This window comes from Cynocephalus volans, chromosome 5, assembly GCF_027409185.1.
Source record: "Cynocephalus volans isolate mCynVol1 chromosome 5, mCynVol1.pri, whole genome shotgun sequence".
NCBI lineage: Eukaryota > Metazoa > Chordata > Mammalia > Dermoptera > Cynocephalidae > Cynocephalus > Cynocephalus volans.
Window position 1 is genome coordinate 127,926,808 of NC_084464.1, and position 11,167 is coordinate 127,937,974.

Consider the following 11,167-nt stretch of genomic DNA (forward strand, 5'->3'; position numbering starts at 1 on the left):
TTTAAGTCTCCTGAGGTGTTATAATCTTATTTTTTAAATGCCATAAAGATTAAAATTGAAAAGGAAAATAGTACAACTGATGCACAAAAATCAAGGTTTGATTGTGTTACAGTCTAGTGAAACGTAATTTAATTTTGGACTCCATTTTCCCACTGAACCATACTGTAACTAATAGGCAATATTCTTTTGTGAATCAGAGCCTCAACATTAGCGTTTTCTTGTGGTTACATTATAAGAAATAATGTGCAATGTTTTGATTTCTTTGTACCCACAATCTAAGCCATTCAAAAACAACAAAATTCCACAAAGAAAGGAAAAAATAAATCTTAGAGAATTTTGGAAAGACCAGTATCAATTTTTTATAGCAATCATAAGAAAATCATCTACATTTGTATCAAATATCAGGTTTCCAGCACAGGAAAAGAAAACTGCAGTACCTGCCATTTTAAATTACTCCCTGTCATGTTTTTATTCCTCCTCCTCCCCTGGGATGTTAGCGTCTTGAAGAAATATGTGTGCGCTCTGAAAATATTTCCTGAAGTCAGTGGATTCCATATGTTCCTAAGGAAACAAATTATTCACTCTGTGGGTCATTCCTGGCGACATTTAGATCTTCTAATCAGTACATTTAGGCCTTATGCACTTTGTATTTTCAGAGTTCTCTTTTGTAGACCCAGATAGAACTCATGAAATATTTTCATTAAATCAAACACTCTTTTAACCTAAAAGAACACACATGAACACACGCATGTACACTCTGTCATACATACTTACACACACACATACATGTAGACACACACATGTATATTCTTTGTAGTTTCGCCACATTGGACATTGGTATAAGAAAATAAAGAGAGCTGTTTCAAACTAAGTAAATGATGGCTCCAAATCCAAATGAAGCATTAGAAATGCACAGGAAAATACTCTCAATATTCTTAGTTCATAGACAGAGTTGATCAGAAAGGGAAGGGCAAAAATAATAAATGATGAGGGATTGTTTTGTTTTATTAGTGTTTGTTTTATTTTTCTACAAAAATAAAGACCAAGAACTGGAGTGTGACTTTTGCTTTCCTTTGAACCAAAAAAAAAAAAAAAAAGTGTAGTTCTTGAAACACTTTCCTCATTTGGTTTCAAGGCACTGTTCTCTTTCTGTTCTCTGATATCCCCCTTAATGATTCTCCTGTTTTCTTACTCTAATGGTGGAGTGTTCCCAGATTATTTCATTGATCCTTTTGTTACCCTTAGAAATTTAATTAATATTCTGGGCTCTAACTGACATCGATACGCTATGAACTCCAAATACGTATCTCATCCACTTATTGTACACAGATTTGTTAATCACTATGTCCCAGAAATTTATGTTATCTAGTTGGGACAAAACAGTCATGGTCAACACCATCTTGTAACTTAAACTGGAGTACTAGAGCCATATACTAGATATGTAAAAACATCAAACAAGTAAATAAATATGTAAATAAACAATTAAGAAGAATTAAATGTCAATACATCCTGGAAGGAAAAAACAGGACACAGAGTAAGATAATAAGGTAGGAGAAGGGAAAGTCACCGAGGAAGTGACATGTAAGTTAAGATATAAAGAAAAAGAAAGATCCAGCGTAGTAAGGATCTGGGAGAAAATTGTTCCAGGGTTTCTGGCATGGAATCCCTCAGATCCTAATCTCTCTTCAGCAATTGCCTACTGGATAATCCATTTGAGTAATCTATAATTTCCTTGATTTTAAAAGTAATAAAATGGAACTCTCTAACTTCCCACAGAAACCCAATTGCCCTGCTACTCCTCACCACTATTTCTGTCTTGGTTAAAAAAATACCACCATTCACCCAAGCTAAACACTTCAGAAGTCTTGGCATGAATCTTCTTTCTCCATTACACCTTAAATTACCCCTCACCAAATTCTGTACATTCTACTCCACATAGAAGTTTCTTAATAAATGTTTTTTGTTAATGAATAAATGATTCAATCAATCAACCTGTGAGTAGAAATGACTTTGGGCTTCTGACTACTAATGAGAAAAGTTTCTAAGTGCCACTACCAAATCTACCTTAATAACAATAGTACATGTTTCTTCCTCATTTAGAATGCATACTCTGCCTTTCCAGGGACTTAAGCTACTTTTTGTGAACTTACCACAACATTAAATTGGGGTGAGAAACTAATTCCTATCTTGCCACCCAGTCTCATTCAGTCTGAAATCAGGTCTTGGTAAAGGGGATTTGGCAGAACCTATATTTTATTTTAAGAAGTATTGTCCCTGGGAAAGAGCATCAAAAAAAGAGAAAATAATTTTCATCTTTTCCTCATCTTCTGCTATCTGTATGCAAACAATTCACAGATTTATACTCTCTCCAGCCCATACCTCTTCCCTAAAGTAATTTTGTATGGACTAGTATACCCAATTGCTTTCTCGGCATTTCCATTTAGATGGATAATTAACTTCTTAAACATAAATATTCACAATGAATTCCTGAAATTCTCCCCCAAACCCTGCTTCTCCAACAGTCTTTATCACCTACATTAATAACAATTTCATCATTTCAGTTACTCAGGGCAAAAACTGGAGTTATAGTTAATTCCTCCCTTTTCCTTTATAAACCACATACTATACTTCATAAATCTGGTTGGCTCTACCTTCTAAATATTTCAAGAATCTGACCCCTACCACCTTGTCCTAAATCAATATTGTCTCTGTCTTGGATTATTGTGAAAACTTCCTACAAAGTCTCTCTGTTCTACTAAAGGGAACACTTGTTCCCTTACAGTTCTTCCTCAAAGAAGCCAGAGTAAGGCTTTTTGCTCAAAACTTTCCAATGGCTCTATCTCACCTTCAGTAATATTTCAAGCCCATTCAGTGGCTTGATAGGTCCTCTCTGACCTGCCTGGTTACTGCATCAACTGGACTTGTACCCCAATTTGGATCTGCACATCACCTGGTCTAACTAAAGGTTGGTCCCTTCACCATCACGAACAGCATACCTTGCATGCCCCTCAGTTGATGGTGTTTTCTCTCAGGGATGAGGTAAATATTTTCTCCGTCCTTTATTCCCACTCTGTCCCCCCACCAAAATCAAAACAAAAACAAAAACCCCCCAGCTATTTTTAAGTACATGTTATCAGACTCTGATCTGTGATAACCCCACTATGTTGCAGATTTCTATCATCCTCCAGTCATTCCTTCTCATTCACTGAATATTTTATCATCTGGAGAGCATCTTTCTCTTTACCACCAGCCCTGCACTATGTTTGGTAATATCAGTTCTCATTCAACACCCAGCCACTGGTTCATCGACCTCCCATTCATTCTGTGCTGTTCCTGTGCCACACCCTTAATCCAAGCTGAACTATGTAATGTTTATCAAATATACCCTGTGTTTTCCAGTTTCAAAATATTTGCTTAAGCTCTTTTTTCTGTTCTAGAACACTGTCCTTTTTCATGTCTATCTAGCAAATTTCCAGCCAGCATGCATCACTTGCCCAAATGTCGTTTTCTTCATGCAAACTTTCTTGATCATCTAATTTGTCTGTGGACTCTCCTTCCTTGAGATCTTGTGCCATTCATCTTATATTTGGTCTTAAATTACATTCCTTTTCACTTTTGTCTTATCCTCCCATATCTCATAAAGATGTCTGTTATTATTATGGTAACCCCTCAGATGGCAAGGGCTGCTTCTTACCCATGGTGACATTGCTTGATGAATTCATATGACCTCTTCCTAAGCAGATACTCAATAGTCCTTGTTAAGTTAAAGAATTATAACTTCTTCATGTTTTTTAATCTTTAAGATATTTTCAATCTCAACAGACTACTAGGTCCAGTAAAGAATATGGAGTCGGGCAAAGGGCTAGAGTAGCAACTTTTTGAATTCTGAATGCCTACTGCAGTGCTTTGATATTCAAATAACTTTTGTTGAATGAGTGAATTCTTCTATGTCTTTGTAGGTCAGAATTTCCTACATCTAGCATATTCAAAGCAAGACATGCCTAAGCAAGAGGCAAACAAGCTACAAAAATCTTGCAAGAGAACAATAATCCAGAGTGAAACTGGTGGCAGTTCTCTAAAGCTGTAAATCAAAACCTTGAGCAATCATAAGAATCATCGTTAGAGTATTGTAAAAAATAGAGAAAGAGAGAGAGATACCTAAGCCCCATCCCAAACACACAATTAGAATCTCTGAAAGTGGAAACAACCATCTGAAAAATTTAAAATCCCAGCATGAAACAATTTTGGAAACCACTCTTGTAGGAGACATGGCTGAGAACTGATCTCTTTTCTTACCAATAGATTCAATCTTTGTACTTCATCCACAGTGAGAGATATATACATATCTGAGTGTTTGTAATCTTCTCACTGAATGAGCATTTAGGAAATACGATTCAAGCAGTAATGTTGGTCAAATCTGAAGGTCACTGATAGCTGTACATAAGTATTTTTAAAATATTTAATTTAATGTGGATGTACTTTATTTAAAATAGATTTATATAACATGTAAAAAGACTCTGGTACATAAGCAAAGAATTTTCAATTTAACATTTTTCTTAACACTGTTTAATACAAAAAGATTAAGAAATGTTAGTATGTATTTGATATTGTTTGTTCTTGGCTTGTCATGCATAATTGTGTCATATGAATAGATCCAAGCCAAGGAGAGATAATTTAGCAATGTAAAAGTAGCATGACAGCTACAAAAGATTATTTAAGGTTACATAAGATGGTCAATTGGGATTTTTGTTTGTCAATCACACTGGAATAACATTAATTTTTCTCAGAGAAAACTAAGTAACCACACCTTGTTCTCAGAAAAGATTTAATAACTGAGAACTGAAATGAGATTGAAATGTCAAGTTATATATCTCATTTTAAAAGTAAAAGCACTGGACAAGAGGCAAAAACACTGGACACTGCTGAGTCAACTTATTGAAGTTGTACTAATTCTAGCTCTGAATTGCTATGTGGAAAATAAAAGCTATTTTTTTAAATGTGTCGGTTTTGAATTCTGACAATATTTTTTATCTAAATGATAATTAATAGTAATAATTAAAGACAAAGGTGAATCCTTGCTTTGGATGTGTTAGGTATAGGTAACTCTGACCTACAAAGACAGAACAGAATTCACTTATTCAACAAAAATAATGAAGTAGCAAAATACCATACTATGCACTCAGCACCACTCTAACCCTATACCACGCCCAAAATACCACTGTAGTCCTTTGGATTCATGGTCTAACACAGAGGGCAGGAATGTTAAGAGATAAAGGAATGTGTTTATTAAACATCTATTGTGTAGGCATCTAATATGAGATGAGTTCACTGTGGGCTTTTGTAGCCATAAGAAACTTTAAGGAAGAAAAAGAATTTAGTTGGGCTTGAATAATAAATAGAAAGATAATGAAGCATGGGAAAGCATTCTAGGAAATGCTCTGAAGTGGTAAATACAGTTTTTTTTCAAACAGAAGACTTTGGGTTCATTGAGAATCATGCGGTCAAGTGGTCATGTTTCTCGTGTGAGAAATGGGGAGAAAAATAATACCACCTATCTCTTAGGATTATAGGGAGGATAGAATAATATAATGCCTGCAGAAGTGCTCTAGAAACTGCAGAGATGTGATGTGCTCCAGGTGCTTTTGGGGGTAGGAGGAGGGAATGTTGTGAGTCAAGGCCCAGAGGCCCCTACCAGCCTGGCTCATGAAATGAGGAGTGCTGACAGTAAAAAGCTAACTTGATTGAAGTGAAAGACTTCTTGGGACCGATGTGAAATCAAGTTAGATAGATTTAATTAGGGTCAAATGATTTTGTTTTCAGTCTTGAAATGATGTTTGGAGTTATTTCAGTGGGTAACGTAAGAGCACTCTAAGCTCTTGTGGTTGGGGAGAAGGGGGCAAGTCAAAGCACAATATTTTTCTACCCAAACTATGCAGATGAATAAAAAAAAAAGGAAGAACAGATCAAATAGTAAATACTTGTAACATTTCAGAAGTGAAATATTAATAATCTGTGCTAGAATATTGTCTACAATGACAGAAAAGAAGGGGTGATAGTAAGATACACTTGGCAGAGTAGCTGACTTATTGCTAAAGTCAAATATTTCAAAAGGATACCCAAGATTTTATGCTGTTTTCATGCACACAAATAGAAATGTGGGATATAGGAAAATAAAATTATTTGAAATATTTAAGGGAGTGAAGATCCTAAGAAATAGGGAACAAGAAGAATTGGCAAAATAGTAAGGTTTGTTTTATCACATTGAGATACTCAGAAAAATGAATGGAAAGTTTGGATAAAATACAAATATTGAATTCATGAGTGTAGAGTTGATAGTAGAAATGTTAAGAAACTGTGACTTATTTGTATGGGAAAGAGAGGCATAGGATATGCCTGTATATGAGGGAGATGGTCAGAATGAGACTGCTTAAGAAATAAATAAAGGATGAGAAAGAAGGGACAATGAGAAAAACTACTACTACTACTTTTTCAGTTATTTTACTAATTTTAAACTTTTTAAAGTATTAAAATTACTAAATAAAAATTAATAGAAAGAAGGCTTTGAGTGAATCTTTAAAGGTATTGGGATAACAAATTGTAATATTATTGTTTAACATGTTTTCAGGCAAAGAGCTGGAATCGGAGAAAACAGGCAATTAAAGAAAAAAGTTCCCTGGAGGAAATGAGCAAAAGAATAGAATCAGAGGGGTTTTTTTAAGATATAAAAGTTCCTTATTCCTTTCTCTCTTTCCTACTAAATAATTCCCATTTTTTTCACAGTGGCATCTTGAAGTGGAAGGAGGCATTTCAGGAAGAACAAAAAAGCAGGCACTGAAATCTTCCTCAGAAGAATGGTGCAAGTCACTAGTGGGCAGGCAGAGGGACCACTGCTGATTGTGGAAGTCGGGGGACCCTGGGGAGCTTAGTGAGGTGGAATTTGTGACTCTTTTTAAAGGATCAGGTACTCAAATGGGAGGACAACTAATTTTTTACTGAATGCTTATTAGACACCTAGCATTATTTTAGCTGCTTTACAAGTATCTTAGTGAGGTAGACAGTAGTATTCTCATTCTTTGAATAGTCTCACAGAAGTTAGTAATTGGCCAAAGTAAAATAGCTAGTAAGTAGCAATACAAGGATTTAACTCCAAAGCCTGTGATCTTTCCCTACTAACTCCTTCCTTATTTGTAAATGAAGATATGGGAGTAGATGTTCTCTAAGGTTCCTTCCTATTTAGTACTTTATTGGACAACTCACCCTACTCTTTCATTGCCATCAAAAAGGGTCTTAAAATGAGCCCTTTGACTAGTACTAACAATGTCCATTCTTCCCCAACTTCCTCTGCTTTCTGAAGTCCTGAATGCCCCATCCTTGCACTTGTTTAATTTAAAAGAACATCCTTAATTTAATAAATATGTCACATTTAATTTTGAAAAAAAATAATTCCCTGTCTGTATCTTTGCCTATTTTCTGAAAAGTACCATCAGTGGCTAGACATTAAGTAAGAGATGATCCAGATAGCAATGAATATGTATTGGGAAATTCAGATGATCTGTCTTCACTTCTACTCCAGAGTTATAGAACACCCAAAGTGCAGTTTTAGGAATTCTGCATTGCTTAACAAAATAAAAAAGTGAATGACATCTATAAAATGACAGGATTTAAAGAGCACTTTATGAGAATCTACACTAACCCTTGCATTTTACAGAGGAAATAACTGAGGCATAGAAACATTAAGGGAATAGAGTAAATAGTAAATGCATGTGGTTGGGAATGAGACTGTCGGGACTAAATCTGGGCTTTTAATAGCAATGGTTTCTAGGTTTGATTCTCAGTCACCTCATCTGGAAAATGGGGATAATAATAGCACAGAGCTATTGAGAAGATTCAATAACTTAATGTCTGTAAGGGACTTAGCATATTATCCGACCCAGAGCAATTGCTCAATAAAAGTTAATTGTTATTGCTGTCATCATCTTCATCATCATTATCCATATTACCATTATTATCATCTTGTTATTCAGGGCTAGTCTGAGGCAGCACCAGAACCCAGGACTCTTGAGTTCTCTCTCAGTATTCTTTCACTTTAGTTTCAAGGCGCTCCACAGAATTTCAAGTGACACTAAACAGAACTACAGATTGAAAAATGCCTTTTTCTTGGGAAACTCTTTCAACATTGAAAATTCTGTTTCAGTAAACATAACTCTTATCACAGTCTTTTAGGATGAATGCCCTGACAAAAAAGCAATTATAACTCCTCATCACAGATAGAAATATTACAGAGCTGAGACAATTAAATGCAGGATTGTTTGGAAAAAAATTGAAGTTGATATTTTTCATCAGTCTGGCTGATAATAAAAATAAAAAATAGTGGCACAACTGTTCTCTAATCCTCCCACATTCTTCAGACAGTAATAATAATAACCCCAACTGGCACGGCACTATATAATTTATAGGAAGCCTTCACTTGCATTCATTCAATTCTCACACATCACTATGTAGTAAACAGAGTTGGTATTATTATCCTCATTCATAGGTGAGACCATCGAAGCTAAGAAGTGACTTGCTCAGGGCCACCAGGCTGGCTAAGCAGCTGAGTCTGCATTCAAACCCCAAAATTCTGGCTTTAAGTACATGTGTGCTCTTCCTACTACAGAAAGTACACTCCCTTGAGCTTGATTTCTCACGTACACAGACAATTAGGTACAAGATAGTCAAAAAGTGATTTTTATTTTCAAAAAGGTTCAAGTATGAAAGAATTGCTAAGTGAATTCTTAGAATGGTTAAAATGCACTAGCATCCTGTGAAACAAGTTAGAAGATCTGCATAGATAATCAATCTGGTCTTCTGGAGCGTGAGTGGTTGAACTCCTGCCAGAGAGTTACATACCTGTGAAGACAGAGCTAAGAATCTTTCCTTAAGTTTTGGCAGGATACATAGTAAACTTTCTAGTAAAAAACAAAAAAAGAAACCTGACAGAGCAAGCAAGCAAGCTATGATCATCTTTGTAAGTTGTTATCAAGACTTCTGTGCGACATCTGATTCTGCAATCTGTCATTACCAAAAGCCAAGAAAGGAAGAGACTGTGGGAGTCAAGTCCCTTGTAGAAAGCAGCGGAGCTGTTGGGGGCTTTGTTCCCTTCTTTGTGCCAAATGGGATGGGACTCTGGCAGCAAGACATTGAATAAATTGTGAAAACAGTTCTGAGGGCCAAGAAATTACTTCATAAGGGAGAGGGAGGGAAAAAGAGAAGGAGGCGCCGGATCCCTGGGGCAATCAATTTATATGCTGTGGTATGAGATTTGATTATCTTTATCTCATTTGTATAACTTCAAATGCTATTGGTCACAAAATACTCTGAGTTTTTAAGATCTCTGACTCACATTTTAACCTGGTGACCTATCTTTACATACTAGCTATGAGTTCAATTTCCTCAACCAATTCAGTGCGAATTAGCTTCACATGCCCTAAGAGCATTATTTTGTCTTTTGTTAAGTAGCATTGGTTTTCATTTTTGAATTGTGCAATTCTAATTCATTTTTCAATATCAAGCTAAAATAATAACAGCAGGTTATGGTGAAAAAAATGTTGAATTTGACATAGGAAGATTTAAATTGAGGTCCTGGTTTTCATTAACTAGTTATAGGACGTTGATCATGTTATTTTCACTTCCCCCCCAGGAGTTCAGATTTCTCCTTTATTCAGAAAAAAAAAAAAAAAAAACTTGCTCATTTTTAATTTCTAAGGCTTTACTACATTCTAAAATTCTACAAATTTCTGGCTTCCAAACAATCTACAGGAATTCCCATGGTACCAAATACTGAAGAGGCATTTCCGAGTACAGCACAATCTCCTTGCACTCGGATAGAAAAATAAAAGAATCTAGAGTCTACAGGAAATATAGGTGAAGCCCTGTTTTATTCCAAAGTTTTCCAAGAATTGAATAAACAGAAACAAAGTTAGTGAAGATTTTATGTATTTGTTTATACCTTGCTTTAATTCACAACTTATAAGGACATATAAAATAATAGGGAAAAATTAAAATATCAAAAAATTAAAACAAGGAAATAGTGTGTAGAAAAAGACCACAAAGAAACGATAAATGTTTGAGGTGATAGATATGCTAACTACCCTGATTGGATCATTATACAATGTATACCTGTATTGGAACATCACACTCTACTCCATAAACATATATAATTATTGTGTCAATTATGAACAAAATTTTTTTAAAATCTCAAAAAAGAATATTGATACCATTAGGGAAGGTAGAACAAAGACATTGTATGGGTTAAAAGGTCTTATGCTGTTATTAGCATTGGCCTTCATGTCAGTCCTCGCACTATGTTTTCCTCATGCTTAAATACCACAAACTATTGCATGGGGTAGCAAAATTATATTTATTATGTTCAAGGTCATATATTTTTAAATACTTGTGGTCTTTTCTTACAAAATATCTATCTCATTTAGGAAAAGCCCTGTCTGTCCCACACCTTCATATTTCCTAGGACCCAGATAATATTTGAAGCACTAGGAATTTGGCAATTCTACATGACTTATGAAAGTAATATATTCTTTATACTTTTTAATGCACATTATCTGATCCATACTGAAACAGTTTTCAAATCCAAGGTCTGGTTCTTTATTAAAATAGTATTCAAAATACATCTCCTGTGTATATTACTGTTTGATTCTTGTGACTGTGCTGTCAACTCAGAAGACACAAATCAATTAGAAGCTTGATGGCCATCTGGTGCAGAACTTACAGAGGACGTTCACACTTTGGGCAGAGTTTGGCTGTTTTTCATACAAGCCAGGGAAAATTGGGTGTGGACTTCAACCCTGTGGACCAGTTCTCAGGCATGAGATAGAATCCAGGAGCCTGGCTGGATCAGATTTGTTTTGCAGAGCACTGAACAATAGATGTAAGCCAAGGGAGCAAGCACCCAGTACAGTTATAGGGATTACTGGTCACTGTCAGAGGAATATTATTGAAGAAGATGCAAGAAGCAAACTTGAAGACAGAGAGAGGAAATGAGGCAAAAGGTCAGGAGGTGAAGAGATTATGAATAGGTCAGTGGGAGGTGGCATATAGTGAAATGTTTATGAGAGTACTATATTGGCTTTGAATGAATAAAGCAAGGCAGCCAAGACCTTTTTTTTTTTTT